Source organism: Tasmannia lanceolata, unplaced genomic scaffold (genome assembly GCF_043159265.1).
Source record: "Tasmannia lanceolata isolate RefF3 unplaced genomic scaffold, GAP_Taslan_0.1 ptg000012l, whole genome shotgun sequence".
NCBI classification, from domain to species: Eukaryota; Viridiplantae; Streptophyta; class Magnoliopsida; order Canellales; family Winteraceae; genus Tasmannia; species Tasmannia lanceolata.
The window spans coordinates 13,101,859-13,114,769 of NW_027518689.1; the positions used below are offsets into that span (position 1 = coordinate 13,101,859).

The following is a 12,911-nucleotide window of genomic DNA, read 5'->3' on the forward strand; positions in this document are numbered from 1 at the left end:
TAATTTTTTTATGTTATTAAAGTTTTACATTTATAAAAACTTAAAAAATGTGGGGGCTTGCCATGACCACCAAAGTTTTCTATATATATATATATATATATATATATATATATATATATATATATATATATATATAGAGAGAGAGAGAGAGAGAGAGAGAGAGAGAGAGAGAGAAGTGTTCATGCGCAGCTACGCAGGGAGCTCCCTGCAAATAAGTGGCTTATAAAGCCTCCCATTGGTCACTTTCTGTGGACCCGAAAAGGTGGACCCACTATATGAACCAATGGGAGGCTTAAGCGCAGGGAAGCTACGCAGGAACACTTTCCTCATATATATATATGAGAAAACGGTTCCTACACATATGTGTAGAGAGTTCTCTACACACTAGCTTAAAATACAGTGGGGGCCCACATTGTTTGGGTGATCCAAGCCATCCATTTTAAAGGCCCTCACATAGATAGGGTGTCTACAAAAAATCAGATCCATAGGATCATCCCAACCCTACGATTTGTGGAGGTAAAATGGATGTCTTTAAACCTTCACAAATTAGTCCATTTTTTGCCTCCACAGTTCGAAGGGTTAGGATGATCCTATGGATCTGATTTTTTGTGGACACCCTATCTATGTGAGGGCCTTAAATATGAATGGTTTGGATCACCCAAATAATGTGGCCCCCACTGTATTTTAAACTAGTGTGTAGAGGTTAGAGGATTCCGTCTCAACGGAACAACGAGGAGGATCTGCTGATCTATGTAGCTGTATGTTTTTTTTCTTCCCTTTGGATACCTCTAAAAACCTTAATTAGTCATTTGCAAATATGCTTAATTTTGGATAAGTCCTTGTTAACCACTAATTTGTTTTATAGGATTGCAATTATGGTTACATTAGGAGACTATAAGCATGGTTGGATACCAGTGGAAGTTAATCACAGTTTCAAATGGGACATTAAATCCTCTTGGAAGACATTATTCATATAATTTGGTGATAGATATACGACTATTATCTCAGCTATTTGAATTATAATTTTATATGCAAATTAGATCATATATGATTATAAGGAATTAATTTTTAGGGAGTAGGTAAAGATGCTCTAACTATCTTACCATTCAAAAAAGAAAAGAAAAGATGTAACTATCTTCTGCATATTTACATATATTACTGCAGTTGCATTTATTACTTATTTGCTCTAATTGTTCATCATGATCATTTTTCTTCTTTTTTTAGCTTCCAATCCGATCAATAGCAAGAAGATACACATGGACAGTGACATGGATAAGTGAACCGAACTTCCAAATGATCTCTTAGCAATGGTCTTGGATCTTCTGCCTCTCACCATTGATTATATCCGGTTTGGTGTTGTGTGCTCATCCTGGTATCAAGTCACCATGGAAAATCGCCATTGGTTGGATTTTCGCCACCAACTTCCATTTATGATGCTCCTTGATAAAGAGTGTACTGAAACTCGTAGCTTCTATAGTATCACTAAAAATAAGCTTTACAATATTCAATTTCCAGAATTTTGGTGGAAAATGGTGTTGTGGGTCTTCCAAGGGAGGATGGTTGGTCACCGTAGATGAGAGTTCTAACATGCATCTATTAAATCCCTTCACAAGTATGCAAATTCAGCTTCCCTTGCTTGATAAATTCCCTGATGACAAAAATAGTACTGATCCCTTCACAAGTATGCAAATTCAGCTTCCCTTGCTTGATAAATTCCCTGATGTCCAAAATAGTACTGATCCTGAAGAAGATCCTGAAGAACCAAGGGGGACTACAGGTATATTGGAAAGACTTTTTTTTATTGGCAAATTATTTTTTTGAAATGGCAAATTATATTTCAACACTATACTATGTTGTTATTTCCATTGTCACTAATTAGCTTAAATTGTCTGTTACAGGTATATGATCAAGGCTCTTTTATCTGCAAATCCTATTTCAACACGAGACTATGTTGTTGTTACCATTTTATTTATTTTTGATGAGTAAGCTGGGGTTAGGCAAGACCCCGACCATATATCATTAAGAATAATGAAAATGTACAGAGATTAAGGGGACTCGATAGCCAGCAAAAGGGGAACATGCTCCCACATACATAAGAGAAAATAAAACAATAACCCAAGGACCCTCTTTGGCCAGAAGGAAGCACACTTATATACGAGCATATTTAACTTCATTTCGGTCCTCTTCGATGAGATGAAGGAGTTGGGGAGTGGAGAGCACTACCGGAATATCAGGTCCCTTGAAGGGAAAATTTACCTTGGAGAGCATGTCAGCAGGTCTATTTCCTTCCCTCCAGGAATGAGATATTCTCCAAGCCTCGCAATGTTGAAGAGATTTGAAGATAACAGAGACTAGATTCAAGCATTTCCATGGAGTGTTTGTTTTCATGGAGATGATGTCAACCGCGAAAAGGGAATCTGACTCAATCCAAATCCTAAGGATACCTCTGTCTTTTGCCATGTTGATGCCATGAAGAATCGCTCGGAGCTCCAAAACATAGATGTCATCCATATCAGTTTCTACCGAGAACATGGCCAAGATCATTCCTTTATCATCTCTGAGAAGGCCCCCAATACCAGCACAATCAGCTTCAAGTGAAGCATCAGAATTGATTTTGACTTCATCATTTCGAGGCTTAACCCACCAATAGTATTTGACAAGCTCGACCCAATCTACTATCTTATACCCGAAGTTAGTGGCAGCTTTAATGGCTCTGGCGTGTGGAACGTCCCTGCACATTGAGAGCTGGTTCATCTTGAAGCAAATATCACTCAGAATCTTCTTCAAAACTTGAGTTTTATGGGTTGATTTGTTTTCAAAAATTCGTTGGTTTCTCTCGTTCCAAATCTGATAGATAGCAGTTTGGAACCCCATTTGGATAACAGTAGAGAGCTGGCCATTTCCTTTGAATTTGTCTCTAATCCAACTCTCCTCATCAGCAAGAGTTCTTAGGGGTCTTCTTCTCTATCCCACTCTCCACAAAATGGACCTTCATATCCAGGCAGAGTACCCACAAGAAAAGAAAAGATGGTCCAAGGATTCAGAGTGTCTTGAGCACAGGGAGCAGCTTTTGTCTTGCACAACGAATGGGAGTCTATCTCTAGTGGGTAGCCTGTTTTGGAGGGCTTTCCACACAACTATGGCTTCCCTCAGAGTGATGCCATTAAACCACACCATAGAACACCAGGGGGCTTTGGATTCTTAAGTCTGATAGATTCCCAAGCACTTTAGAGGGAGAAAGTTCCGTCCGCAACAAGCTTCCAAATTGGAAAGTTTACATTAGAGTCATTGTAAATGCCTTTATCAAGGAACTTCTTTAGAGAGGCCAGTGAGGAATTGGTACCGTGCCAAGAAAAAATAGAGGAGATAATACCGCCGGGGTGCCAGGGGGAATTCCACAAATCAATCTTACTCTCATCGCCAACCAAGTAGTAGATGTGAGGCAAAACAGAGCCTCCAGCTCTTAGAAGGCTTCTGGCTCCCCAAGATGGCTTTGCCGGCATTGACATGGTCCAAAAATCCTTATTTCTGACATACTTATCCCTGAACCAGGAAGTCCACAGAGAATCTTTAGAAATTATATTCCAAAGATTTTTCATCTGGAGAGCCTTATTCACATCTCTCAACCTTATCAAACCAAGCCCACCCTCTGCTCTTGGATTGCAAATAGTGTCCCATGATATAGTATGAAGCTTCTTCTTCAACTCAAAACCTCCCCACAGGAAGTCTTTGAGAATTCTGTCAATAGAATCAAGCACCCTGCAGGCAGGTCAAATGCAAAGGACCAAAAAATTTGAAAAGAGCACAAAGTGGACTTTATGAGCTCCAACCTTCCCCCCTTGGATAAAGACTATGAGGCCCAGCCTTGGACTTTCATTCTGATCTTAGCAATGAGATGCTGGCAGTCCCTTGAGGAAAGCCTAGTCGAGCATAGGGGGAGCCCTAAGTATCTTACCGACAGCTCTCCTTCTTTAATACCAGTTGCTCGCAAAATTTTCTCAATTTCCCTTCTTGAGGTACCTAAGAAGAAACTTTCACATTTTTCCATGTTAGCATCCAAACCAGTAGTGTCCCTGAATTTTTTCAGACAATTTATCAAACCTTTAGCAGAATCATGGTCAGCCTTTGCAAATAACATGAGATCATCAGAGAAAAGAAGGTGTGAGATTGAAGTCGTACCCTTGGAAAAAGGGATAGATATATGACATTTCTGAAGGGCTTCTTCGAGGTAAACTGAAAGGATTTCCATAACAATACAAAATAGCAGGGGGACAAAGGATCACCAATCTACCACAGGGAGTACCATTGATAATGATAGAGAACATGGGATTAGAGATGCAGGAAGTAATCCAATTCAACCAAGTTTGGTTAAAACCTTGCTTGGCCATGAAACCAATAAGAGTGGAGTGATTTATATTGTCAAAAGCCTTGGCAAGGTCAATTTTGAGGCACATGGAAGGAACATCTTGATTTAAATGGAAATTATGTAAGAGATCATGAGACAGCAGGATGTTTTAAAAAATTTGTCTCCCTTTTATGAAGGCTGATTGGGCAGGGTGGATGAGCGATCCAATAACTAATTTAAGTCTCAGGGCAAGAATTTTGGTAATTGTTTTATAAATGAAGTTACAAAGGGAAATGGGTCTGAATTTAGAAGGGGTGGATGCGTCCGGACCTTTTGGGACCAAGGTGATGAAGGTTGAGTTTACTTACTTGAGGAGCTTCCCACTGATGAAAAAGTTTTTTTATAGCTCTAGAGAAATCAGGACCAACTAGATACCAAAATTTTTGGAAAAACAGAGCATTAAACCCATCAGGCCCCGGAGCTTTATTGCCATCAGCTTTCATAACCGCAATCTCATCATCCGTGACATCTCTGGTGAGGCAAGAAGCATCTTCCTCAAAAAGGGAGACAGATTTTTGAACCAGGGGATAAAAAAATGGACTACTTTAAACAATCAATGGGGTCCTTATGAAGATGTCATATATTACAAGGACAAATTCTATGCAATCACCAATTACAATGCTGTTGTAACTTGTGACTTTGCTTCCAATGATTTACCCAATTTTACAGTAATTACACCTCCATCTGAAGTACCTGAAGCTAGTAAGAGGTATCTAGTGGAATCTTCTGGGAGGTTGTTGAAGGTTTTAAGATTTTACGAATATAATGATGATTACGATGAAGATGGAAATGCGCTCCAACCTTGTCCAGAATGGAATTATAGGACAATGCGGTTTGATGTTTTTGAATTGGACGAAGACACAGGAAAGTGGATCAAGATTGAGAGCATAGGCGATCAAATGTTGTTCTTGGGATATAGTAGCTCGTTCTCTCTCTCAGCTCTTGACTTTCCCCAATGCGAGGGAAACTGCATCTACTTCACAGACAGCTATGAAGGACCTGATTGGAATTATGATAATGGCGTCTTCAACTTGGAGGATAAGAGTTTAAAACATTTTAACTCTTGTATAAACTCTCTGCATTGGGTTACAAAGCCCATTTGGGTCCCTCCATATTTTAGTGAGTGAATTCCATCTAATTATTATTAGCTTCTTCTTATTCTTACTTCTTCGTTTGCTAAGTAGTGGCTTGATCATAATGTAACCCTAGGTACGAGGTTTGGATTGGTGAATTAATATTTCGGTGAGGCAATTAGCCTACTTACCTATCACGAGCTCTAACATCTTGCCATATTAATGAATATTTCAGTGAGGCCTACTCTAAATAATGCATGAGCTTTAACATCTTTACATAGTGTGTCATACTTGCAGTGTCATATTAATGACTATTATTCATGAAAATATTATGAAGTTGCTAAGTACAATCCTAAAACAAGACTGTTGTAATTTTTTATGAGATATAATGTTTGTTTGAATTTCCAATTAATAGCTAAATTTTGTCAGGTTTAATAAGACGTGCCAAGGATTCTCCTAATTTGAGTTAATTAATTGCATGCATTCTTTGTAGGAAATTGTCAAATGACCATTAAATTTATTAGTTGTGATTCATGTTGTTTTGTAAGTTGCATTCCAGATGTTTGATTTTGCCTCTCAGGCCCAGATTGTTATGATTTTTGAGAATTGATTTTGAGCCTCAACTCCAAATTACGGGCCATGCTATGGCAACCTTGTAAAAATATTGCATGGAATATTTGTGTGGAAAGGTGGGAGACGGACAAATTTGAGAGGTGGGAGTAAGAGAAGCATGAAATGTTTCTAAAAATCAGGAAAACAAAATACCAAATTAAGTAGTATTTTTTTTCACTATTCTACTGATGGCTCTTCCTCAGCCATTAAAAATCGAAGAACTCTTATTTTGTAAGAGCCTAGTTGATTGGAGAACTTGATTATAGACGTCACCATCTTAGCTGGAGAGTCATGACCTTTTCTACTATTCTTTCATTCCTCAACCCCCACATAATTATCAAAAGGTATGATCCTCCAACAATTCTTCCTTTTACTCCTAATAGCACAAACAACCCAGCCCCCCATTAGGTCCCCAATTTCGGCATAGATATCTAGACAAATCAGATAATTGAGAATCATGGCTATGTTTTAAAGTATTAGGGGCTGTTTGGATACAAGGATTTTAAAATCTTGGATTTCCTCAAAATCCAAGATGGGAGACAAGAGAAGGAGGCCGTCCATAGTTTTCTGATTTCCCGCCCCTCTTTTCATCGAGTGAGAGAGGAGATCGTTACAAGGATTTTAAAATCTTGGATTTCCTCAAAATCCTAGATGGGAGACAAGAGAAGAAGGCTATCCGTAGTTTTCTGATTTCGTGCCCCTCTTTTCATCGAGTGAGAGAGAGAGATCGTCCCGTGTTTCCAGGTTTTAAAAATCTCGGGATGGGAGAGAGATTTCTAAAACCTGGATTTCTAACTTAAAATCCAAGAAAATACTTGATATCCAAGGTTTTAAAGGAGACCGTCCGTCGTAGTTTTTTCGATTTCTCATCCCTTCTTTACACTGCTTTCAAACTAAAACCTAGATTCTAAAATCCATTTATCCAAACAGCCAAGTGGATTTTAGAATCAGCCACAGGCTGTTTGGATAAGTGGATTTTAGAATCTAGGTTTTAGTTTGAAAGCTGTGTAAAATTCTGGATTTTACAATGGCAGTAGGTTGCAGATTTGGAGGAAGTGGTTGCTGATGAAGGGTTTAAGTAAGAATCCCAGGTTTTAGAAATCTCTCCCCCCATCTTAAGATTTCTAAACCTTGAAGTATGGGACGATCTCCTACTCTCTCGCTCTACGGAAAGAGCGGTGAGAAATCAGAAACGATGAACGGTCTCCTTCTCTCATCTCCCATCCAGGATTTTGAGGAGATCCAAGATTCTAAAATCCGCATATCAGGATACGCGGATTTTTGAATCCAAATTTTTAGTTTGAAAATAATGTAAAAGATGGTTCATGATCAAGCTGCTGCATGTTGTCCTGGCAGCGTTTCTTGGATTTTAAGTAAGAAGACTAGGTTTTAGAAACCTCTCACCCATCGGCCCATCATGAGATTTCTAAAACCTGGTTTTCTTACTTAAAATCCAAGAAACGCTGCCAGGATAGTATGCAGCAGCTTGATCATGAACCCTCATCCTTTACACTGTTTTCAAACTAAAAACCTGGATTCAAAAATTGAGGTATCCAAACGGCCCCTTAGCGTCTTTAGGAACTGAAATTTAACCATTTTTAGTGTGAGAGGTAGCATTTTAAAAATTAAAACATGAAATTACTTTCCCTGGGGAGTTGCTACTTTAATATTTTTTTTTAAAGAAGTCAGTTCTTTGGAAGTTATGGTTCCTTATGTAAGAAAAGTATTGGTCTTTCGTGTAGAGTGAGACGTCATTGTGAAACACCTCTGCAACGCCCCAACAGAACACCAAGTTAGAATTAAATAAGTGACCTAGCCATGTGTGCAAGCCAAGAAAAGGACACTTGAACTTTCACAAGGAAGCACACATCAGAGGGACTTGGAAAGAACACACAGAGTGCACCTTGACTATATAGCAACGTCTTAACCGCACTACATGGTAATCATCCAACAGCACAGGACCAACCTAGAATGTGTTAGACAGTATTCGAATAACCATCATTAAGGGTATTTCAGCCACTTGTTCCGTTTAGTATATATGTCATTGTATTACTCCTTTAGGCATAATGAAAAATCATATTACTTTCTCCTCACATGAATTTTCTTATCCCTTCTCTGTATTATTTTCTCTCTTTTCTCATCTTATATATGTTATTTGAAGATTTTAACATGGTATCATAGATTAGAGATCAAGAACATTTGATAGGGGATTGATTTTAAAGTTTTAACATATGTAAATATTTCAGTCCTTCAACCACCCGATCCTACTCTCAAACCAATGAAGGCTAACCCAACCAACCGGAAAAATTAATATCTTAACCCGAACTCGACCTGATTTCCTAATTTGGGTCGGGTTGTCAGATTAGGTCGGGTTGACACGGTTATGGTTCCCACCCTTGGCATCTCATTCTTGTTTTGATGATTCCAATCTCAAGTGATTTTGTATCACTAATGAGTTTGAGTGTCTTTAGTTGTCGATCCCATTAGTATGCATTCAAGGAAGCTTGGATCGAGGCCTAGAAGCTTAATTGGAAAGCATTTGAAGTTCCAAAGCTTGGAAGATCCAAGAAGTGAAGTTGCCTTGAAGCCTTGAAGTTCAAGAGAAGATTGAAGTGCTTTTCAAGTATTTTTAGAATGTATTCTCCTATCCTTTGTTTTTAGAGATGTCAAAGGCACTTAACAATGGTTTAAAACTAACTTGAAAATTTATTTGAAAACATAGGACTTAAACCCAAAGGCCATGGCCCAAAAGCCTCTGATCTTTAAAGTTAAAAATGGAATTTCACACAGGACCGGTCGACCGGGCTATGCCGTGCGACCGTGATATGGTACCTGGAATTCCAGGACATCTCAAAATTTATTGGGCCGGTCGACCGGGGTGATTCGGTCGACCACAGATATGTTTCTGTTTCGACAGAAACAATCCAACATGGTTGGGGCTGACGACCGCCAAGGGTCGGTCGAGCGCGACAGTGTTTTGAGCCGAATTTTAAATCAAACAGGGAGACCACGTCGGGCGACCGCCACTGGCTCGGTCGACCGCAACGGTTTGAAATTTGAAATTAAAAAGGTTTGTCCGATAGGGGCGGACGACCGCCATGGCTCGGTCAACCGCGCCGTTCTGGCAAAAGAGCCGTTGAGGGTTGCGAGGCTTGACCTTTTTCAATCCAGATTATTACAGTTTTACCCCCAAACGATCATATTTTCAAATGGGCTATATATACACTATCTAAACCTTTCTTAAACATCTTTTTGCATTATATTGAACATCCAAAAGATCAAAATCAAAGTGTTTTAGTATCTCTCATCTCTAAGCAAAGAAGTGGAATTAGGCTTATATTTGTACATCTTTGTTCCATCTTGTGTAACCCTCTTGAAGGGATTTTAGTTTTCTTTCTTCAAAGATCAATTGCATATTTGGCGAGTGCGAATAGACGCGGAGCCATCTCAAGAGCAAGTGTTGGAGACACGTAGCTTTCTCCAGTTCGTTGCAAGTCTTGCAAGGCGTAGCCGAACCATCTTTCTAATTGGGTTGATTCCCCGCCATTAAGGGAATCCGTAGTGAAATCACCAAGAAGTCTTGGTGGAGTGGAGTAGGTCCTTGGTAGTGACCGAACCACTATAAATCTCGGGTGCACTCTTTCTATCTCTCTCTATCTCTTTGTGCATATGTGATTTGTTTTCATTTGTGTGCTTAAAGGTTTTAATTTGCTATTGTTTTTAGTTTCCGCATTTTATTTGGCAAAAGTTTTTAAACCCAATTCACCCCCCCTCTTGGATTGTCATCACTCCTGGGATTTCATTTGGTATCAGAGCACAAGGCTCTTATTTAGGTTTTTGAAAATTTCAAAAATAGAAGAGAAAAAGATAATGGCAACCCCATCCGCATATGTTGAAGGACAGTCCATTTCTAGACCCCCATACTTTAATGGTTCAAATTACGGGAATTGGAAAACCCGGATGAGCTTTTTTTTACAATCTTTAGATTATGAAATATGGGAATTAATTGAAGATGGATACATTGCTCCCACAGAGGAAAGAAGTGAGTGGTTGGCCGCTCAAAAGAAGAGAGCCGCATTGAATGCTAAAGGAGTAAACACAATCTTTTGTGCTCTATCTCCTGACGAATTCAATCGGGTTTCTACTTGTAAAACGGCTAAGGATATATGGACAATCCTTGAAACCACTCATGAGGGGACTTCACAAGTCAAGAAGTCTAAAGTTTATCTTCTTGTTAGTGACCTTGAAGCATTTAAAATGAATGTAAATGAATCCATTTCCGAAATGTATTCTTATTTTACTAATATTGTTAATGAGCTTGAAGGTTTAGGTAAAACTAATACAAATTTGGAATTGATGACGAGGTTTCTTCGGTGTCTTCCATTTAGTTGGGACCCCAAGGTTACGGCGATCGAAGAATCTAAAGATCTTGATAATGTGAAGTTGGATGAGTTAGTTGGATCCCTCATTACACATGAAATGAAGATGAAGAGAAGGAAAAACCAACAAGCCGAGGCTTCAAAGCTCAAGGAGAAAGACAAAGGAAAATCCATTGCCTTTAGCGCCAAATCATCATCTTCTTCTTCAAGTTCCGATAGTAATGAATTCGAAGCTTTCAAGAAGTTCCAGAAAATGTGGAAGACGAAGAAGTGAAGAAAAGACAAGAAGAAAAATCAAGAAAAGAAGAGCGAAGAAAAGAAGGAGGACCCAATACGATGTTTTGAATGTGGCAAACCCGGACACATAGAGCCGGAATGCCCTCTCCTCAAGAACAAAAAGAAGAAATATGGGAAGAAGAGATTTAGAGCACATGTGGAAAATTGAGACGGGCTTAGTGACAGTAATAGTTCTTCATCAAGTAAGAGCTCAAAGGAAGAAAAATCAAACATTTGTATCTCACCCATATTGATCAGACTGTATGTCTCATGGCCATCACCGAAGAGAATAAAAATGAAGTATGTTCCCATCCATCTTCTATTTCAAGTTCTAGTAATAATGAAATCTCTTATAATGAAGTTTGTGAAACAATGGAGTTGCAAATGTCTAAAAATAAAGTTTTAAAGAATTTTTTTTCTCAAATTCAAAAAAGAACTTGAAGTTTTAAATCAAGACTTTTTTTCTAGATTTCAAGCTGAAGTCAAAATGGAAAATAACTTAAAGCTTAAAAATGAGACCCTTAAGGGTCGATTGAGTGAACTTGAGACTCATGTTTTGAGTTTTCAAAATATGGCAAGTTCATCCAAGTCTTTTGAAGATGAAAATTTTGAATTTTTAAAACAAATAAATCATCTTCAAAATAAAAATGAGAGGCTAAGGATGTGTCTATATGGTTTTATGAATGGAGACAAAATTATAGACATAATCCTAAAAAATACTAGTTCAACTAGTCTTGCTAACCCCTTAGTTAGATGTCATTATTGTGGCCTTCATGGGCATTATCAATTTCAATGTGCATCTAAGCTAAGTAGGGATAGTCGTGGGATCAAGAAAACTTGGACTCCCAAAGCCCAACTTGATTTCATTTTGAAATTGGCTTAATTTAGGGCCTTGTGCTAAATCTTGAATATCCTTCATAGTTTGTGATTTAAAGCCCAAGGTTCAAATGTATTCTTGGTTATTTGCTTACCTTAGCATGTTTTTTTTTATCAAAAAAAAATAAAAAAAAATAAATTTCCCTCTTGTTTTGAGTTTTATCTTTGATAGGGGGAGTTATTGTCACAAAAGAGGAGAGCTTTAACTTTTTTTGTAGATCTTTTTTACAATCCCTCATCTATTATATTTGTCAATCAAATAGGGGGAGTTGTTGTTTACAAAACTTCCTTGATTTAGGGGGAGCTTAATAATTGAAAATTTTATTCTCTTTATTTGTCTCTTGCCTCACCTTTTTGTTGATTCCCTTTTATTAGAAAATCTCTTGTGGTTGTCAGTATAAAAAAGGGGGAGAATGTAAGCCCAATGGTTCCCACCCTTGGCATCTCATTCTTGTTTTGATGATTCTAATCTCAAGTGATTTTGTATCACTAATGAGTTTGATTGTCTTTAGTTGTAGATCCCATTAGTATGCATTCAAGGAAGCTTGGATCGAGGCCTAAAAGCTTAATTGCAAAACATTTGAAGTGCCAAAGCTTGGAAGATCCAAGAAGTGAAGTTGACTTGAAGCCTTGAAGTTCAAGAGAAGATTGAAGTGCTTTTCAAGTCTTTTTAGAATGTATTCTCCTATCCTTTGTTTTTAGAGATGTCAAAGGCACTTAACAATGGTTTAAAACTAACTTGAAAATGTATTTTAAAACATAGGACTTAAACCCAAAGGCCATGGCCCAAAAGCCCATGATATTTAAAGTTAAAAATGGAATTTCACGTAGGGCCGGTCGACCGGGCTATGCCGGGCGACCGCGGGATGGTACCTGGAATTCCAGGACATCTCAAAATTTATCGGGCTGGTCGACCGGGGTGATTCGGTCGACCGCGGATATGTTTCTGTTTCGACAGAAACAATCCAGCATGGTTGGGGCTGACGACCGCCAAGGGTAGGTCGACCGCGATAGTGTTTTGAGCCGAATTTTAAATCAAACAAGGAGACCACGCCGGGGGACCACCACTGGCTCGGTCGACCGCGACGATTTGAAATTTGAAATTAAAAAGGTTTGCCCAATAGAGGCGGACGACCGCCATGACTCGGTCGACCACGCCGGTCTAACAAAAGAGCAGTTGGGGACTGCGAGGCTTGACTTTTTCAACCCAGATTATTACAGTTTTATCCCCAAACGATCATATTTTCAAATGGGCTATATATACACTATCCAAACATTTCTTAAACATCT

At 38.6% G+C, this 12,911-nt stretch overlaps 1 pseudogene; it reads left to right on the top strand.

Annotated features, from left to right (window-relative positions):
* Window positions 1-1,286: 1,286 nt before the first annotated feature.
* On the top strand, window positions 1,287-5,532 carry LOC143888560 (F-box protein SKIP23-like; annotated as a pseudogene).
* Window positions 5,533-12,911: the final 7,379 nt, after the last annotated feature.